Raw genomic sequence first — 11,946 nt, 5'->3', positions numbered from 1 at the left:
CAAGCTACTAAGAGCTGCTGGATACCGCATACTGTGCAGTTTGATGTGCTGGTAAGTTACTTGTTGACATTGTGACAATTTGCTATACATGTGGTTGTGCTTATGTTTGGAATTCAACAGGGAATATTCTGTTTGCATAACCCATCTGTCTGTTATCAGAAAGCTGCTTGTTCCTGGTTAGGGTCGCAGTATCCTAGGATGACAGCACACTGCAACACACTGCTGGGCACACCAGGAGAACACCCACATGTACGACAGGAGCCGATCCAGACTCTTTCCTGAAAAGCCTCCCTGAATCGAACCCAGGACCGAGGAGCTGTGAGGATATCAATGCTAACTGCCATGCTACCATACAGCCTTGTGTTCTGCTAAATTCTCCATAAGGTCAAATCTTATGACAAGGGTGTTTCCTGTGAATTTTAGATTGACTGTTATCTATTATCTTTTACCTTCTAAGTTTATAAGTACATATAACTCACTTGTCAAAATATGGAGAATGACTTGTTGGTCATTGGCTTTCGTTCAAAACAATTTGAAGATCTTGTAAGATGTTGTGACCACTCATATTCCACAGATGCCAACAGCTTTCAGTAGAATTGAATTCTGGGAGGTGTTCACTGGATGTTCCTAATGTGTTGATGTGTGAGAGAAATACTGTAATTTTTATATGTTTAAAAATTGAATCTAATTATTTTTAATGTAGAGGTAAGGATTCTGAACGCTTATGGCAGGCAGGATTTTGTTAACCTTAATAAAAATCCTTATAAATATCCCATGGCAGTTGTGTAGGATGGTCTGCTGCGGAGTTCAGTCTTGGACCTATTGCTTTTTATTATTTATATCCTTCCTTTCGGTCAGATTATATGCAAACTTGGTCTTCAGTTTCATTGTTATGCAGATGATACTCTAAACCTCTTCCCCCTCTGATCTCCTGCGCCCATCACTTATCTCTTGTCTACGTGAAATTAAGCTCTAGTTGACATCAAATTCCTTTAATAATAGAAAAAAATAATGAAGCTTATATTTTTAGCATTATTTCTAGTAACCTTAGAAACATTACCCCCTTTGGCAATTTCTATCAAAGTTTGATGCTGAGTGCTTGATTCATGCATCTATAACATCAAGGCTTGATTTCTGCAGCTCTGCTCTGTGGGCTCTCTAATACACTTCTCATTAAATTGCAGTATGTCCACAACTCTGCAGCTAGACTTCTAACTCACACCAGACCCTGGCACATATCACTCCTAACACTTAAATCTCTACATTAGTTGCATATAAAGTCACATATTCAATATAAAGCCTTGTTACCGTCTTTTAAGGCTCTAAATAATGTGGCTCCATCATACGTCTGTGAACTTCATCATATTTACACTCCCTCCCATGGGCCCTAAATCTCGGAATGATGGTGACTTTTTTCTGTTAGTTTCTGGTAGTTTTGAAATGCTCTTCCACTGACTCTTTGAGAGACAAATTATTTGATTCTTTTCAAATCTAAACTTATTTTTTTTACTTTCTATTGTATTTTTTTCTTCTTTATGAAGTGCAATTTGCAAAGAAATGTGTTCTGTTTGGAAGCTGAAAGAGAAATCCCTGAGCTCTGTTTCGTGAGGTATGGTATGCTACAAATATCCCTGTTCAATCTGCTCAGCACCAGAGATACTTTGCATGGTTTATGAATGAGGAGTGGAAAATCTCCCTGATTACTTGAGAGCTGACTGCAGTCTTTACTTACTTTGGGCCAGATCTGCAGCAGTCTGGCTTTTGCAAAAAGCTTAACATACTAGTGTCTGGTGTTTACTAATGTTTTTCTCCCCGTTCAAAAACAAAGTTTAATTACAACATTTCAATGCCTTGTTTCGTACTTAGGAAACAAATATCAGAAGTATTTGTATAATCAATAAAACAAGTGTCAGTAAAGATATTTGCTCTGTGGTTAATTTCAAAATAAAGTATTGTACAATGTATTTTTTTTACAAATTCACTTACAAAGGAATCAACTTTTTGGTGCTTTGTCCACCTTATAGCTAGACTCTCACTAAAAAAATCAAGAGCTATATAAAACTTGGTATTTCTCAGTGTCTCTATAATGTCCACTGTAAAACCAATATATGTAATTGCACAGAACAATTAATAATCATATAAATTATTATTGTAGGCCAATCCACCAAGCACTAGGAAGAGGGTTTAACAGCTTAAGACTCATACATAGCTGATGCAGTTGTACATATGCAACAGTGAAGTATCACACCACAGTAAAAAAATGATTCAGCCTCTGTTTCTTTTCTATGCATATATGTTGGTGTAAAATGCACTTGGGAATTAAGTTTATAATGTAACACCCATATTATGACTGGACTTGCATTTGAAATGCCACTACAAAATATTATAACTAAGACACAGTAAGACACAGATTTCGATGTTCTGCCTTTCATGACTCCCAAGCAGCCCCTGATTGCTGTGTTTTGCACACATCTAGCTGAATTATACGGTAATTCCAAAAATAATGCTGACATTAAAATATGAACAATACTTGAACAATATTTTGTCTTTTTTTCAAATGTTAATTTTTTCCATCATGCAATGCAAGTTCATTTTTTGTGCAATTTGTATGCAATGAAGAGAGAGTTGCTGTGTTGCTGTAGCAGTCTGCTCATTTTCTTACTGACTTCTCAGTAAAGACCTATTATATGGTTTTTAGGAATCTTCAACTGCCATCTCTTTTTCTTACAGAGACAGAGACCGTTAACACAGTGCACTTTTCTTGGTGCTGCTTATGTGAACAGTTATTCTTTGTCTTGTGTTGGGATACTGTACATAGATGTCAAACCTGGCTTGGATACTACCAGCACTGCTGCACTCCTGTATTCAATAGTGATTTATTCACAGCTGCTTCAGCCTTGAGGACGAATGTGTGTGTGGGAGCGGTAGTGATTAAAAAAGGACGTGATGGATTCACGGCCTGAAAGTGGAATATACCATGTAGCAGGTAGAGCAAAAATAAGCAAATTCAGCCTCATCACATTTTCCCTGAACTCCTGAAAGTAGGTTAGTGGGATGCCTTGAAGTCCCACCTCAGAAGTGTCCTTTTCGACTGATTTTCATGTTCATCAGTACAGTATTTCATATTACTCTTGAGAACGCTTGTAGAATTTATGTTGCTTATAAATTTTATTTAGTAATGTTTTACTAAATAAATCATGATACTGCATAGCTAGTTGTATAGTTAATTTATTTAGAGCAAGCTGGTAAATAAATAGGCCACACTAATCTGCAGCGAGCTTAGAATCTGGTATCTTTCCATTCTGTGGAACTGGACTTCCCTGTTTGTTTCTTTGCTTTCTGCTTTACCTTGTTGTGGGGTCTGTTGTGTTCATCAATGTCAGGATGTGGTCATATAACATATGAGTCGAGACTTCTCTGTTCTGCTTGTTTCTCGTCACCTAGTGCAAATAACACAACTGAGTTTATGTCCCTCTTGGCTCATATGGGATGTATTTCCATCTGTTTGGCATTGGTGTGAAGAGGATTTCTAGGGCATTATTCTTAAAATTTACCTGACTCAAAGCAGCCAATATGCAGAAGAATAAATTTTATTTATGGGGCTCCAAGCTTACTTCTCAAGATTTTATAGAGAGCATATAAAAGTCATTAATATTGAATGAACAATATAGACTGCTTCTTTGATAAGTGCGCAATATTGTATTTCCATGGTAGTGATATGCTATAAAATTACATGCTATAAAACCAGTGAATATAAAACACCACAAGTAATAACCCTTAAATGAGACAATGCGCTGCATAGAAGAAACATTTATGAATTTAATCGTGTTTACAATAAGTCTCTTGAGTACTCCGAGATCAGTGTAAAATAAAATGCAGAAAAACTATCACATGCAAGCTGTTGTGGAGAATACCTCAATTTGGAGAATCAAAGAAAAACGATTCTTCATCTAAAGAAATTCAACCGTAAATCATAAAAGATTATTGAGAATACCATGCATCATGTCTAGGACCTGCGGAAAGTCCTCTTAAGGTACCCTGCTGCTGAAAGTATTATATTAATGAAGAGATTTTAGTGAAGACTGACATGTTGTAATGCACAAATTCTTGATGACAAATACCTCCTTCTTACTGCTCCTCAACTTGAAAAGGTGGATAGTCTATTCTTTAGTGCCACCTTTTCTTGGTAACTGCTCTCTGATAAGAAACCTTTGCCATTGTGCATTACCTACTTCTTGAAAACCACTCCATGTTTGCATTTTAGGATGGCTTAGCATGCATTGACATTGCAATAAATACTTATCTCTCTCTATATATACTGTAGGACTCAAATCAATAATTCAATTTTGAGAGGCTTCTTCTGATTTTCTTGGAACACTTGCTGTTGGATTGAATTGATGTGCAAAAATTATGGGTGTGTATGGAGACCTTTCACATAGCAACCTTTAAGGTTGCGAAATGCCAGGTTGCTATCAGAAACAACTTTTGCAAACATCTTTTTTTAACTCTTAGCACTCTTAATTAACTATTGATTTGTTAGTTACAATGCAGTGGTCTTTATGCTGGGCCCAAGGCACTGCTGGCTCGAGATCTATCATATTCCTTCAGTCATACACTGGCAAGGAGAAAAAGCAGTCATGTGTAGATCCTTGTGAGAAAAAAAAACAGTTCTCAGTAGTATTCTCACTACAACAAGGCCAGTACATATTTCATTGTTGTTGTCTACGTTTTTTTTTAACCAGAGGATTAATTCTGAGATTCTGAAGGTCTGAAATGTAATAACATTGCTGATGTCTGGACCTGCAAGGGGCTTGTATTAGAACAGAAAACAACCTTTTACAAATTTCATTATGATGTTGCACAGGGTTAGATGAGGGGCAGAGCTGTGCTTCTTCAGGTTTCATCCTAGCAAGGCTGTATTACTGGGGCTGTGAGTGTGATTTTCCCCAGGGGCTCTCGTCACCACAATGGCATATTAGACAGCCTTCAGTAATGACCTTGATACCTCCAGCCACAACCTAGCATAATAACTGGAAGCAGCTATGCAACCCAACCCTTTGAGATTTCATGGTGCTGAAATGCTTTTCATGAGTTCAGAGAGAATGATGAACAGTTTCAACACTGCATACTACCTGGCTGGTTTCATAGGCTCACTGCCTGTGTTGAAGAACTGTTTGCCTGACAACCCTGGGTGATCTAAAGCTACAGTATACTTACCTTCTCCAAATATACTCACCTCCACAACCCCTATCTGCTGCATGTTGTATCAAAATAAGATACTTTCTTTCTCTTTGTCAGATCATTTTAAGAGCCTGTCTTGATTTTGATTGGATAGTAGGCAATATTTAAAGGTTAATAGTAAGTACTCTGGGTAATCTTTTTATAATTACATTTGGATATATTAATTTTATTCTGATTTATGACATTATGAGCACCACAGCAAGATGTGTCCCAAATATATTTGAAGAACCAACATTATTTTCATTATATTAATCCTAATCCTGCATTCATGAGGCATTTATTGCTTTAAAAATGAATTGAAGTAATATTGTTGGCATGGATTTTGCTGAGAGCATGTAAAAAAATTGTCTTCAGTTGTAAAAGTAAAAATTGTTTTCCGATTACAATGTATATATGTGAAAAATGCATGTGTAGTATATATCAAGTGTTCATGTTTTTGTGTAGTGTGCATGCAAGAAATATACGGTACACTGTATGCATAGTGCCTATACCTTTAATTGAATCTTGTTGATACTGTTGAAACTAGATACAAGATTTTTCATCCAGCAATATTATGGTAATGTTAATGATATGCACTGGCTTTAATTCAGTTTTTCATTTCAGAAGCATAAGTTAGCCATTCAGATAATTCCTCTGTATAATTCAGTGCAGAAGATCTCAAAACCAGAGATCCTTACAAGACTTAAAGATTATAAGATGCTTAAACATTGCCATTTGTTTCTCAGAATTTCCTGATGTGGTTTTTGTTTTCTGGAATACATTGTCAGGATAAATTCAGACCTCATCCCCACAAACTGAGCAGAAGGACTTTGTTTAGTTTGTAAAGCTCATCCAAATTTTAATGCAGTGCTGACGACCTTGCATACCTTAGAGACATTCCACTGCCGTGCCTTGGCAGATCAGTGAGCATCAAAGGTGTTCTCAAAACATAGATGTTTAATAATTCCTGGTATTTACTATGATGGAGATGTATAGAATTTTCCCTCGTGTTGTTTATTTTAGAGAAACTTGAAAGGGCTGGCGTCCCAAGGTATTGCATTTATTGTCTGGAAGTGGATGTGATACTAACAGAATTTAGTATCTGAGAAAAACAGGAGATGGAATTTCAGATGAAACAAAATGTGACTGTTTAAGCTGTGTACAAGTAGTTGTGATTTGTTATATGAAGTCTTATACAGCTCGAGGAGTAAAGGAAAAATAATAGTGCAAGTCTGGAATTTATTATACATGCTGTACTTCAAGTTTCTGTCTCAGGAAGAATGATTGATAATAATTCTGTTATGCAGGTTTGCAGATCAAATGGCTGTTGATATTAACTATATTACTTTAATTCTTTATTTTACTGTTAATGCGTCTCTGTTATTTATTACTTTATTGCATAATGACATAAGCTTATAGTTAAGAGTAACATGTACTGTAATGTACAGTGTTACATTCATCCATTTTCGAACAGCTTTATCCAGTACAGGGTAGCAGAGGAGCCAGAGCTGCTCCTGGCAAGCAAAGGAAATGCACCCTGGATGGGACGCAGGTCCTTCACAGGGCACATGCATAAACATCCCAGAAGCCCACACAAAGCCCACACGAATATGGGGAGAACATGCAAACTCCACACAGACAGCACCCCAGGCCTGGAATTGAACCCAGGGCCTGAGCACTGCAAGGCAGCAAGCACTGTGCCACTGTACCACCCCACTACATGGTGTTACAGGGTTAGTTTTCACAGTGGTTATTTTTTATATTATCTGTTATGTCCGAGAACTGAGCACAAGTTCTCATTTACAGTGATGACCTAAAGGCACATTTGTGCCGCAGACTTTGTACTGGAAAATCTGCATCAAGTACACAGCTCAAGGTTACTCCAACAGCACAGCCCCTAGGATTTGATGCTTCTGGTCTGGAGTCAATAGCTCTAACCACTACTCCAAAAATGGGTTATAATGTATTTTGATGTTATATGTTATTATTCCTATGGAGGATCTTTATGAATATATCAAGATTAATAAAGCTGCAGGGAGTACTGCATGTTGAAATAGATATTCTGAACCAACAATAATTATCTGAACCAAGTCTTGGAATAGAGCTGACAATTCAAGTCAATTGTGGGTTATTAAAAAACCTTGAGGTTGTGTTAATGAATCATTTGTCATTAGCCATGATCAATTCTATTATATAATTATATTAGGCTGTAGTTGTGTAGTGCCATTCTCACCCCCATTGGTTGAGTTTTTATCTGAAATTCTGGAGCTTTTTTACATGAAATAATATGGTTTGAATCTGGTCTAGAGCGTTTTGTAAGAATGTGCATTGCATATGAATTCTTAGAGATTAATTAGTGACTGAGAATGAGTTCATTATTAATACAATATTTAATCAAGGAATAAGAGCTGGTAATGAATATGTATAGAGAAAAAAAGTATTTCAAAATTTACATAATTTAAAAATAACACATGACATATTTGAAAGACTGACAGATCAGTTAAAATTAAGTTTATCTGAAATCAGTTTATGGCCTATTTTTCTGGGCTTCTTATTTTTTTTTCTTATTTGATGGAACACCATTGCCATTTTGAAGACCATGAGTGTTTGCTTTCAAACGTTCTACTATAAGTTTAAAGTCATTGAAAATAATCCACTTCAAAAAACATTGATTTCCAAACAAAAGAGAATAAGCAGTCAAAAGAACAGTACCCTTCTTTGTAATTTTACTGTACACTACTGTACCTTACAGAAAACTAATGATAAACTTGTGAATCACTGGTTTCTAAAGAAAGTAAGTAATATTATATGCTAAAGGTACTGTATATTATGACTTGTGTTAAAATATATACAATAAAGGGAGTATGTCTATGGGATGATATCTAATTTGTTAAAGATCTTTCAACTGTTATGAGACAGGTTTCTACATTAAAAGCAAATAATACATGCATCATGACATAACCTTGACAATTGTTTGAATGTTATCTTTTTGGATGTATGTAGTATCACATGAAAGACAAACATGAGACAGTACTGCCTGCTATGCTGTTATTTCTGCCTGCCTCGCATCTTCTTGGTATTTGTTTCTCTTCATGGTTAGAAATGTGTGCTGAAGCCAAGATTTGTGAGCTCGGGCATTCGTCTTTTTTGAAAAAATAAACATTTTAGACAAATGTTCTCAAAAAACATTTGCCATTCCATTCAAAAGTGAACAGAAAATCTAAACCTGCCTGATATTCACGTTTATGGCCTGAATGTAGAAATAGCCAGTCATACTTCAGTTTTCTTAAGCCACTCCCTTTAGTATTGTGTTTCTGCTGGGAAAAAAATTAACAATTTGGAGAAAATCACGGCAGCTGTGGTCCATCTGAGGTGTTTAGTGAAGATGTTTGCCAGAGCTGTGTGCTGTGAAAAATAGATTCCAAAAATACCGGGGCTTTGATCTGAGGACAGTGCAAGCTGCATGGGACCCAACAGCCCAGAGGTACTGGCTTGAGTCTGAGCTATTCTTTCAGCACTGTCTTTGCTATAATCCAGTACATGTTTTATGTTCCATAGCTTTATTCATTGCTTTTGTTTTAATTAATAGAAAAAATGTAACTATCATGATTTTACCTCTGACAAATGAACAAAAGTAAACATTCTATCCTTAACCAGAACTTGGAACATTTAGCTCAGGAGTTTTTGCACCTTGTGCTTTTATGAATCCTATGTACAGTATTTAATTCAACATAGTTTGCTAAATTGCTAGATTGGTAAACACAGAATTACACCTAAATCCTGTCCTATACACCTACTGTATAATCTATGTCTGTGGCTCATTTAAGATCTTGATCCGTTTTCCTCCTTATGTTTAGAGGAACTTTAGAGCAGCTCATTGTCAAAGAATGCATCGTACAAGTCTAAAAAATGGTTAGATAAATCATATTGTCACTTTACAGGCAGTCTTAATCAGGGATGTCATCCATTGAAAATTAATGTATTTTGTCCAACATGCTTTCTTTCTTCAGATCATTCATAATCTTGAACACCTAAACTCTTCTAATTGGCTTTTACTAAACATGAGTCTAGCTGTATTTGGCTTAAGGCACTTGTTTGACACTCTGTACATATGAAATTAGGTACTTCATATAGAAATGTTACATTAAGGCGGGTCAGGTTTGGCACATCTTTTTGATGCATTAGGTCAATATGTACATCTTTCTTCATACAGTATGTTGCCAGAAAGGCTCAACACATTTTGAAAACCATTCCGTATAAATGTATACAAAATTACAAGAAGGCCTTTTGTGAACTTTCAGCCCAAAAACACAGATGGAATCTGCAGAGACTTAAAATGCAGTTTTTGTCCCCATGAAAAGTGGAAATTGTGTGAGCTCATGGGAGGCTTTCCTCAACCTTTGATAGGCTTAACACTAGTTGGTGGTGCCTGTCTCAGGGTTAGCCACCTGGACCCCAGACCAGAGGGGTTTAATTTTTTTATCCTTTCAAATTTACCAGCTTGTAGCGCATCTTCTCCTCTGTTGCATCCCTTTCCCAAGAGCTTATCATTCCCAAGTTGTTGGCACTTTTTGAAGGAGCATTCCATATGGCCCTCCAGTCGGAGCAGGTGGCTATCTACAGGGATTCAAGCGTCTTCAGTGTGGCTCAACATTTGGTATTTTCTTGTGCCGCGGAGCAGTCACTCTAAGCTACAGCAGCATGACACTGGAAGTCCATTGGATGAGGTAGACTCATGTTGGCTTAAAATGAATTTTACAGTTTCTATGAAACAGTTACTACACGTATATATAGAATCTAATTGGGCGAGAAATTAACAAAAACTAAAATGTGTTGTCAGTTTTTGACATAATTGACCTATAATTTCATTACTCATCTTGTTTTTCTATGGTTTAAAGGAAATATATCTGAGCTGATGATACCTACATCTTAAGATTTTATCATACATGGGAAATGTGTTTGCATTTGGAAGTGGAATTGAAAGAAAATAAAACATTATATTTGTATAATATTTAAAGATATTATTAAACATATTATTTAAACATTTTACCATATGGTATAAAGCGGTTTAGTAAATGACATGGCATATTATATTTTATTAAACTGCAAAAGAAATATGGATTAGAAACCTTTTGTAAATAGTTTCCTTGGGCAATGTTTATGAAAAGACAATTGAGCTTTTATAGCCTTGCAATAAGTGAAAAAGATTTTGTGATGCGTAATAAAAACTGTATGTCTTATATCACAGTAGCTTACAAATCATAATAATAAAAAAACATCCCCAGTTGCATATATTTTTTTTCACAAATGAAATAACAAAGGCATTATGGATGTATGCCAGATTATTTTTGGCTTTCAAACAGTATCCAGTATATTGTATCAGTAAGGGAGAACATGAATTGCTATAGTTATAAATGTAAATGGTTATTTACCTAACTAGGTTCTTTTTAAAAGGATTTTCTTCAACCTTTCATAAAATGTAGATTAATGATATTTAAGTATTTTGCTCATGAAATGACCTACTTAGAATGCACCCTTTTTACAGTACATCTTTCTGTTCATGTTAGCATTTTTGTGTTCTGTTTTTTACTTTATTTAATATCCACCTCTTCATTAAACGTAGCCCTTTTTTAAATAAAAAGTCTTTATCTAGCGAATTCTTTATCTTCACAATTTGCCCTTTTCGATTTGACAGTGGGCTTCAGCATGGATGATGTGAAAAGTTAATTGGTACTGTTGTTTCTGGCTTAGTGTTCCATATTTTATGATGATGATAATGTTGGTTATTAAGAATTAAAGAGTGAAAGAAATTTAATGCACTATTTTTAATAGAATTAAATATTTTGTTAATGACACCTACTGCACATCATATGTAATTAAAGGCTTTCAGCAAGTGAAAAATATTAAGTGGATATAATTGACATGGCGTCCACTAATTTAAACCATGAAAAGAGGATAATTTTGAAGAGTTTAAACTCTTGTTTGATCAGATGTCAGCCACATCCATAATTGTTTTAGAATGTAATATATCTGGTTTGCTTATACAATACACACATATTTGACTTTATTTTGGATTTGCTTAGCTATGAATTGGATGAGATTCTAAAATGTCTTGTGAAAAGTATGTAGAATTATCCATGTTTCTTTTCCAACTGAAAAAGTTATTAACAGGTGCCAGCTTTAATTCTATTAATTTTCTACTCTTTTTACAGATCAAGGGAATTATGAAGCCTCAGCTTATTCAGAACTTCCACGGGATGCAGTGGCTACAGTAGGGTCTTCACATTTGTTAGCGAAAATTCTACTGGCAGAAGAGGAGTCTATTTCGGTCATTAACACAGATCCACCTGGATCAGCAGGAAGCACAATAGACGCCATATCAAGTGACAGTCCTACATTCCAGTCAATACTGACTCTGTTAACTAGCTCAAAAACTTTAAAAAAACAGAGGACACTGTTGCAATCTAAAGCTTCCCCTATAATCTCAAACCGCAGAAACCGAACGATTAGGTGGCCTTCAGAGATATCAGCAAGAGAAACAGAACCTTCATCTTCAGGACATGCGGTTACCAGCTTCTCTTCTGAGCCAGGTTTGACACCTAGTACCACTTATCCAGCATTACTTCAGTCTCAGTCAAAGCCATGCACCAAATGTACAGTGTCATCCCTGTCAGTGTCTACAGACACATCCTCCATTTCAGAAGAAACAGCTTCATTATCATCATT

Source organism: Atractosteus spatula, chromosome 16 (assembly GCF_055471065.1).
Source record: "Atractosteus spatula isolate fAtrSpa1 chromosome 16, fAtrSpa1.hap1, whole genome shotgun sequence".
Taxonomy (NCBI): domain Eukaryota; kingdom Metazoa; phylum Chordata; class Actinopteri; order Semionotiformes; family Lepisosteidae; genus Atractosteus; species Atractosteus spatula.
The sequence above is the reverse complement of the archived record's forward strand: the minus strand, read 5'-3'. Positions refer to the sequence as shown.